We start from the raw sequence: 9669 nt of genomic DNA, 5'->3' as shown, positions 1-9669 counted from the left end.
TCAGAGTATGTGTATGTTATGTGTATGCTATGTGTTGTACTGCATGATGTCTATGTGATTTATGTTGTGCATGTTTATAGAGATGGAACCGTAAGGTTCCCAGAGTTAGAACCTGAGGGTTCACAGAGTTTGGGTGTACGGACCCACAGAGTTATAGCCTCGAGTGGCTAGTATATGTATGTGTGGTATTTTGGGGAACTCACTAAGCTTCGTGCTTACAGTGTTTTGTGTTATGTGTTTCAGGTTTCTCTCAGGATCACGGGGCGGCACTGGCTCGATTGTACACACCAGAGAAAGAGTCATGTTTTGAGGATCCTGGTTTATTATGCAAGTGAAAATGGAATTATGTTTTGTAATACGATTATGAATGAGATTTTAAGTAAAGTGTTTTTAAGAATTAAACGATTATTTTTAAATGAAAAAAAAATTGTTTGAAATTTTCGATCTTACACCATATATGTTCATAAGGCAACCATGAGGGGGATGGAGTACACCGGTGAACACATCGTTCACAAACACCTACATGTTGCAAGATTTATATGCGAGATGTAATGGCACGTCATCGTGGATCGGTTGACCAAGAGTGCTCATTTTATCCCGATCCAAGAGAGCATATCGGTCGAGATTTATGTGCGAGAGGTAATGGCACTTCATGGAGTGTCTGTCTCGGTGGTGTCAGATCGAGATGTCCGTTTCACTTCCCGATTCTGGAAGTGGTTCCACGACGAGATGGGTACTCGTCTCCAATTCAGCACCGCTTTCCACCCTCAGACAGACAGACAGAGTGAGAGGACGATTCAGACTCTCAAGGACATGCTTCGTGCATGTGTTTTGAATTTTGGTGGCAGTTGGGATACGTATCTTCCGTTAGCGGAATTTTTGTATAACAACAGCTATCACGCCAATATAGACCGACCTCCCTTCGAGATGCTCTACGGGAGGAAGTGTAGGACCCCAATCTGTTAGGGCGAGGTCGATCAGAGGGTCATGGGGAGTACTGAGGTAGTACTCAAGACTTCAGAGCAGATCCAACAAGTCCGAAGTAAGCTCCAGACTGCACAGAGTCGACAGAAAAGCTATGTCAACAAGCGGCGATCAGACTTGGAGTTTTAGGTGAGCGACATGGTCCTCCTAAAGGTGTCACCTTGGAAAGGTGTTATCCGGTTTCAGAAGCAGAGTAAGTTAGGCCCCAGGTGTATCGTCCCTTTCAGGGTCATAGCCCGGGTGGGCAAGGTGGCATACCGATTGGATCTTCCAGAAGAGCTCAGCCAGATCCACAACACTTTCTATGTTTCCCAGTTACATAAGTGTTTAGTGGACGACTCAGTGGTTGTGCCTCTAGAGGACATTCAGGTTGATGACAACCTGAATTACATCGAGAGACTAGTAGCTATTCTCGATAAGAAGGAGAAGGAGCTGAGGAACAAGAGTGTTGAGCTTGTAAGGTGTAGTGGCAGAACCGCAAGGGTTTAGAATGGACTTGGGAGCCCAAGGAGGAGACGAGGGAGCATTACCTAGAGTTGTTTCTGTTAGGTTTTGAGCACTATAACACTTCCTAAGTGCACATGCAACCCTAAATGTGTTGGATCTATGTCTTCTCTAATTATACACGCATTTTCCTTTTCCAAAGCATTCACCCTCGCTAGCATACAATTGAATCTATATATAATCAAAACATAGTTAGGATGCTTACCTCTTGAGTAGGGTAAAGTTCTTGACTTTTGGAAACTTAAGCACCTCAAGTGTGGTACCTCTAATGGTTCACAAACACCAATATGCAAGAGGAGGTTCTAAGAGATTAAGTTACTTGTCTCTATAGTTGGTGCAACCGATTTTGGTACATAGAGGGGGCTATTTATAGTTGTGGCTGTTGGATTAGGTGTCTAAGCCCATAACTATTTTAGGTATGTACTTGATCCGATTATGAGCATGGTCCTTTTGGGTTGCCTTCACCATAACAACTGATAGGATGAATTAAGGAGAAAGAGGTTTAATTATGATTTATTAATATATTATAAGAATAATATAATAAAGGAGAAATCATATTGTTTAATTAATATTAATCAAGAATTAGTTTTGTGATTAAAAGAGATTAATTAAATAAAGGGGACTGATATTACAATTATATGATAGTTGCAAATTGGGCTATGGATTCCTAATGGAAAGGGCATTGGACGAAACATATGGGAAGCCCATATGAGTTTCGTCCAAAGGCTTTCTAGAAGAACTCCATGGGTTGCTTAAGGCCTAAGCAGCTGGATTAGGGTTTCCAAGTTGAAAACCCTAATAACCCCAACTATATAAAGATCCCTAAGGCTCCCAAAAACGTGGCTAACACTTCCAAGAGAACCCTAGACGATTTTAGTGCCTCCTCCTCCCTCTCCTAAGTCGTCTTGTTGCTAGTGGTGTTTCTGACTCCATTAGAGGTGCAACATTTGAGGCACTAAGCTTTCAGTAGTCAAGATCAAGGAGGTTTGTGATTGTTATTGCTACATAACAATCAAGGTAATGATTCTAACCCTAATCATATGTCAATTTCAGTTTTGTATGCTAGTCAATTAGGGTTTATTGATTGTGTATTCAATGTTGTATGTTTACTTAAAAAAACCTAGATCAAAGCAATTAGGGTTGCATGAACACCATAGGAATGATGTTATGCTCTAAACCCATCAGTGGTATCAGAGCCTAGGTCGTTTTTATTGGTTTAGCCCACTTATATAATCATGGATCTCTTAGCCCATACTATAAATATCATTGATTTACATAATCAATTCCTTCATATTTAATTAGTCTCTTTTGACCACAAAATTAATTTCAAATTAATTCTTGGACAATACTAATTAAATAACCATATTAATATATTATACTTATAATATATTAATAAGTCGTAAATAACCTTATTCTCATAAAACCATCCTATCAAATTGCACTGGTAAAGGCAACCCAAAAGGACCATGCTACTATCGGGTCAAGTACATACAAGTTATAGTTATGGGCTGAGACACCAAATCCAGCAGTTACCAGGTGAAGCAGACTTCGAGGACGAAGACTAAGACAAGTGGGGGAGAATTGTAACGTCTGATTCTTGGTATGCATTTGATTATAACTTATTCACTTTTGTAGAGCTACTCGATGAGTTGGAAACCCCAAACTCGTCGAGTGGAAACCAGAATGGACGCATGATTAAAGTCTTCTACTCGATGAGTTGGGAGCCCCGACTCGATGAGTAGGGCTTCCAGGATCAAACCCTAATTTCGGGGTTTTGCACCCTATTTAAACCTCTTAACCCCACCTTATGGCCTCATTTCCAGCCTCCAAGTCCCAAACCCTAATCCACGAAACCCTAGAGATTTGAGTGAGTGTGTGAGCCATTTCTGAGTGATTTTGTGTGATTTGAAGCTTATAGAAGAAGAAGAAGTTAGAGGACTCCAAGAGAAGATTGTAGATCTAGAAGCAACATTTCATTCCCTTCCTTTTCTGGTAATCAAGTCTATAACTTGATCACTTATTCATTAGATCTATTTATTTTCCACTTTTGAGAGTTTTGATTCAAGGAACTTGATCCTTGGGGATTTAGACGCCCCAAGCAAGGATACATTCAGATATGGGATCATTAAGGGTTGCTAAGGCATAAAGGTGCAAAATTTATGCCATTAGAGTCCCCATGCAAGCTATAGCGTGTTATTTTGGCCTTTTTAGCCCAAAAAGGCCATGGATGAACAGAAAAGGTGGGAGATTTACGTGTCCAGGTAATGTTAGGGGTTAGATCTGTGGTTGTAAGCTTTAGTTTTGTGCATGGATGGCTTAAGGACCAAGTTTTAGGTCCCAAGGAGTTAGGTTTTGAGCTAAACCCATTAAGAAGAGGTGATAACGGGTAAAGTTGGAAACTTTACCCTCAAAAGGACATTTTTGGGGTTTATGTGAAATATAAAACTTGGATCTGAAGTGTAGGGGCTGAATCCATCAAGATATCCAAACAGACAAGGGGACTCGGTTAGTCCAGAAGGGGGAATCAACGAGTTGAGTCGATTTGTCCCAATTCCGTACCAGGTGGAACTCGACGAGTCTATGAAGGGACTCGGCAAGTTGACTCGGTTTATCACGAGTCTGAATAGCCTAGGAACTCGATGAGTTAGGCCAACTTGAAGTTGACCTTGACTTTCACTTTGACCAGATCGTTGACTTTGAACAGGGGTAAAATGGTTATTTTTCCCTTAGAAGGATTTTTAGTTTTTGATTAAGTGTTCCTTGTGAATTTATAGTCGGGGAGTTGTTGGGGAAGCCATCATAGATTCCTCACTTGAGATTTCAGCAGCCAACTTGAGAGGTGAGTTTTCCTTCGATAGGAACGGGTCGAAGGCACCAATGCCGGCCCGTTTATGTATGTTAGTATACGCCGGACTTAGGCCCGATGTCGGGGATAGCCCGATGTAGCTAATATGTTTCGGACTTCAATCCGATGTTGGGGTAAGCCCGAGGAATGTTTGTATACTTGATGTGTTCATGATTCTTTCATGTGTTTGTTTATGTGTTCCGGACTCCCCAAGGAATGTTTAGCTTATATGTTATGTGTTATGTGTTCCGAACTTCGGTCCGATGTCGGGGCCAGCCCAAGGAAGGTTTATATGTTTATATGTTATATGTTTATGTGTTATATGCATGTTGCTATGCTATATGTATACCAGAATTCGGTCCAATGCCAGGCGGGGCCCGATGTTGGACTTCGACCTGATGTCGGGCGGGGCCCGATGCCGGATTCGTCCGATGTCGGGCGGGGCCCGATGTAGTGGGCAAGGCCTAATGTATGTTATTGTGTGTTTATATGAATGGTATGTGGTAGTTTGGGGAGACTCACTAAGCTTCGTGCTTACAATTTTCAGTTTTGGTTTCAAGTACTTCCGATAGCAAGGGGAAAAGCTTGGGATAACTGCATGACACACACCACAGTTTTCAACCTGGGATATTTTAGACTCTGACATTTTGATACATTGTTTTGATACAATATTTTGATATGATGTTTGAGATACACGACATGTGATTTTTGTATGTTGTTTTATGAATTATGGGTTTTTCTTTAATGATTTAAAACAAAAATTTTGGACTATGTTTTTGGGATGTTTTAGATCACGATGGATTTTATCACCAAGCTGCCGAGAACGGCGAAGGGCTATGACGCTATTTGCGTGATCGTGGACCGATTGACCAAGAGCGCCCACGTTTTAGCTATACGAGAGATTTAGTCGGCCGAGAAGCTGGCTGACTTATATATCTGCAAGATCGTAGCGCGTCATGGGGTGCCAGTCTCTATTGTCTCAGATCGTGATGTTCGGTTCACCTCATGTTTCCGACAGAAGTTACACGAGGAACTAGGCACGCAACTACACTTTACTACAACCTATCATCCGCAGACAGATGGCCAGAGTGAGCAGACCATACAGACTCTTGAAGATATGCTGAAAGCTTGCATTATTGATTTCGGTGGGAGATGGGACTCCTAACTACCCCTTCCAGAGTTCTCCTATAACAACAGCTTTCATTCCAGTATTGGTGCCCCACCATATCAGTTGTTGTATGGACGGAAATGTCGCACCCCAGTCTGTTGGGGTGAGATCGGTAACAGGATGATGGGACGGATAGAGGTAGTTTTGCAGACTATCGAGAGGATTTAGTAGATCAGACAACGACTGCAGACCGCTCAGAGTCGGTAGAAGAGCTACGCCGACATGCGCCGATATGAGCTGGAGTTCCAGGTGGGAGACATGGTATTACTGTAGGTATCACCCTGGAAGGGTGTGATGCGCTTCAGGAAGAGGGGGAAATTGGGTCCCCGATATATTAGGCCATTCCGGATCATTGCCAGGGTTGGCAAGGTGACATACAAACTAGATCTCCCGGAGGAGCTTAGTCAGGTCCACAACACTTTCCATGTGCCACAGTTGCAAAAGTGCATACTAGATGAGGAGGCAATAGTGTCGCTAGATGATATTCAGGTTGATGAGCGCTTGAATTACGTGGAGAGGCTAGTGGTCGTTCTTGAGAGGAAGGTAAAGGTTCTATCGAACAAGGAAGTACCTTTGGTGAAGGTACAATGTCCACACCGGAGGGGATCTGAGTGGACGTGGGAGCCGGAGGCTGAGATGTGGGAGCATTACCCTGAGTTATTTACCGCAACAGACTTCGAGGACGAAGTCTGATTCAAGTGGGGGAGAATTGTAACATCCCGACTCCCAAGTATAAAGTTTAAAATCTTTAGTCATGTTCTTGGACTTACTCGACGAGTTGGATGCCCAACCCGTCGTGTAGAAACGATTTAGACTGCGTGCATTTAAGGGGTCTACTCGACGAGTTGGAGGACCCCAACTCGATGATTAGGAGATGGAAAAGAAAACCCTAATTTCCAGGGTTTGGCACCCTATTTAAAGGGTCATTAGCCTCCCTTATCGTCCCTCTCGAGCTCAGAAAACCCTAATTGTAACAGCGTAAATTTTTAAACAAAATTTTCAATTTTTAAATTACCAACATCACATATAATAATTCACAAAATCGCAAGTGTCGATGTCATAACATATTTCAAAATAGTTTTCAAAAGTAATTATCAAAATCTAGGATCCTCATTCATAACTCTTTTCTCTTGTGTGTACAATCGAGCCGTCGCCTTCCCGCGATCCTAAAAGAGCCTGAAACACATAACACATAACACGGTAAGCATGAAGCTTAGTGAGTTCCCCAAAATACAACATATAGCAAATTCGCCACTCGAGGCTATACTCTGGAGGACCCTCCTGCCCGTGTGTCTCGGCAGGACCCTCCAGTCCCGTAGCTCGTTGGACCCTCTGGTCCGGTCTAGCTCGTTGGACCCTCCGGTCCGGTCTGGTTGAGGACCCTCTGGCCTCATAAATCATTGGACCCTCAAGGTAAAGTATATTGAGAAGACTTACCTCGTATGATGAACAACCTCTAGTAAGGCTGCTGCTATACACTGGCCTCTAACTCTGTGCTAAAGCCCATAATTATCCCAATTAGGAACTAAGTCCAACTCTCACTCTTTAGGTCTAGAGGTAGCCCACTGACCAACCTATTAATGATCTAAAACCCATTGGGCCCATCAAGGTCCGATTCTCAATCTAAATGGCAGGTCCAACATTAGATAAACTCCCCAAGCTCACTAAAGGCCAACTTTGCTAAACTGGGCCCACTCTCTCCAATGAGCCTCACCCCAAGCCCAAATATATCCTTGGCCCATAAATTCAGAATATCGATGGCCCAACAGCCCAAAGCATGGCCTAAAACACAAAGTCTAACACAGACAAGTTACGTGGGGCATACACCTATGTACGCTAAGCGTACCGACTCGATGGCAAGTACGTTGGGCGTACCTGCACATACGCTCAGCGTAACCTTCCTGATAAGCCCTTTTTCCATTTAGTGCTTATTACTTCATTCCAAAGACTACAAATTCAGATCCAGGTCCTTATCATCCTCTTAATCCTTAAAGTCATAATCTTGGTGACTTGCAATCCACCAAATAAGCTCAAACTCAAAAGGCAACAACATACTTCCATAACAAGGGCTAGATATCATGCATGAACTCATTAGGACCATCAAGATTGAAACTTTACTGCTTATGGGACCCTTTTAGCTCTGAGGGTGGCAACCCTAAGCTAAAAAATGAGATTCCAACATAAAGGTCCAAACTTGGGACCAAAACAACTCCAAAATTTCACTACAAAAGAGCTCCAAATGATGATGTTATTCCAGATCCATGAGCTCCAAACTCCCAAGTTCTTCCTGGCCAACTTCCTCTTTTGCAAATCCCAAGCTTACACCACCAAATGAACCTCTTGAAGACCAATTCTCCCTAAGGAAGAATATATGAGGCGTTCAAGGGATTCTCTGAGGTTGGGGAACAAACATGGAGGCTAGGGTTTGAACCATAATGTTATATATATATATATATATATATATATATATATATATATATATATATATATATATAGTGTCACACCCTAAATTTAGGGTTCCTGGACTCTGGACGTATGCCGGGCGTACATCCTGTACATTGGGCGTACTCCAAATAGCATCTGTGATCATTTCCCATCATATGTTGGGCATAACCCAAGCTACGCTGGGCGTACCCAGTTGCTCACATGCATGCATTCCATGCATGCATAGGACCCACTTGCCAACCATTTACATTAGGGACCAATATTGCCAAAACTTTAAAGTGCTATCACTTTTCGTTCTAATTCCGTTTCCGATGAACTTTACATCTGAGAAACTCTACACTCCTATCAACCTTATTCTTCCTGACGCCTACTCGAACTCAGATCCTAAAATTCATAAAAAAAAACCCGCACCAACGCCTTTAACAATACATTTGGGCTCTAAAGCACACACCGAACTCTTTTGTCACACAACCTACCTTACCATATCCCAACAAGGCTTAAACCTTCATCCTTCAGAGCCTCAAAGCCTTCTCATACTCGGATTAAGGCCCACGGGACTTAAATCACAACACAATCTGGAACAAGATGTTACAATAATCTAGCATACTCTCCATTTTTGGTGTGAAAAGAAGCTTGGAGGGTGGTTTTGTGAAGAAGGCTTGAAGTCTAAGGAGCTTGGAGCAAAGAGAAGCTCGTGGATCTGACTCTACTTCATCTTGGCATTATTTTGAATGTAACAACTCGTTACCTTGACTTATCTTTGGCTAGATCTCTTCATACAAATGCATAGGGCCATTTTCTAGTGGGTTGAGGGTTATTGCGGGTATTGGGCATGATCTGAAGTTGCAACTTCAGATCTGGACTCCCCCAAGTCCCTATAGCCATAAAGTTACCAGATTTAGCAAGCTTGGGCCCTTCTCTTTGGGATAAACCTTTCCCTTAACTTCGTTTTGGCATCTAGGACAATGCATGTACGTAAAGTTTGCAACTTTACGTGGAGATCATGCCCTAGGAGGTTAGATCTGTATTTTGGAGCTTTAGGGTAGCTTAAAAATGTCTAAATGAGAAATGGACTGAAGGGACTCGACGAGTTACATGGTCAACTCGACGAGTCGGATGAAGATTGTCCATGGTGGGTTTCTGCATGGACTCGACGAGTCAGTTGGGGTTTTCCTAACATTTGGACACGCATGGACTCGACGAGTTGTCTGGAAACTCGGCGAGTCAACTAGTGTTTTCACGATTTCTCGAGTTCTGGAAAGACTCCACGAGTTGGGTCAACATGGACTCTTGACCTTGACCGTTGACTTTGAGTTTGACCAAGGGTTGACCAATTTGACTTCTGGGGGTATTTTAGTAATTTGGGAATTTATGGGAGTGGATCATTGGTGGATGTAGGTGTTAGATTTGGGGCTGTATTTGGAGGAGTTTGACATTATCATTCTGAGCTACTTCTGAGGTGAGTTGTCCTCACTATACTAACAGGGTCAAAGGCACCAATAACAACCCTTTTCAGATTTGTATCCGGGTTATTTGCATGATATGCTTATTGATTTACATCATGGTAGTTAGGATAGTGATATGCTTAGTGACCGGTTAGGTCGGTATCCTGGTATATAGGATAATGTTATGTTAGTGACCAGTTAGGTCGGTATCCTAGTTATAGGATGTCGCTATGATTAGTGATATGTTATATCGGTTTGACTGTTATATACATGATAGT

This window comes from Lactuca sativa, chromosome 8 (genome assembly GCF_002870075.4).
Source record: "Lactuca sativa cultivar Salinas chromosome 8, Lsat_Salinas_v11, whole genome shotgun sequence".
Classification (NCBI taxonomy): domain Eukaryota; kingdom Viridiplantae; phylum Streptophyta; class Magnoliopsida; order Asterales; family Asteraceae; genus Lactuca; species Lactuca sativa.
This window is presented reverse-complemented; position numbering follows the sequence as displayed.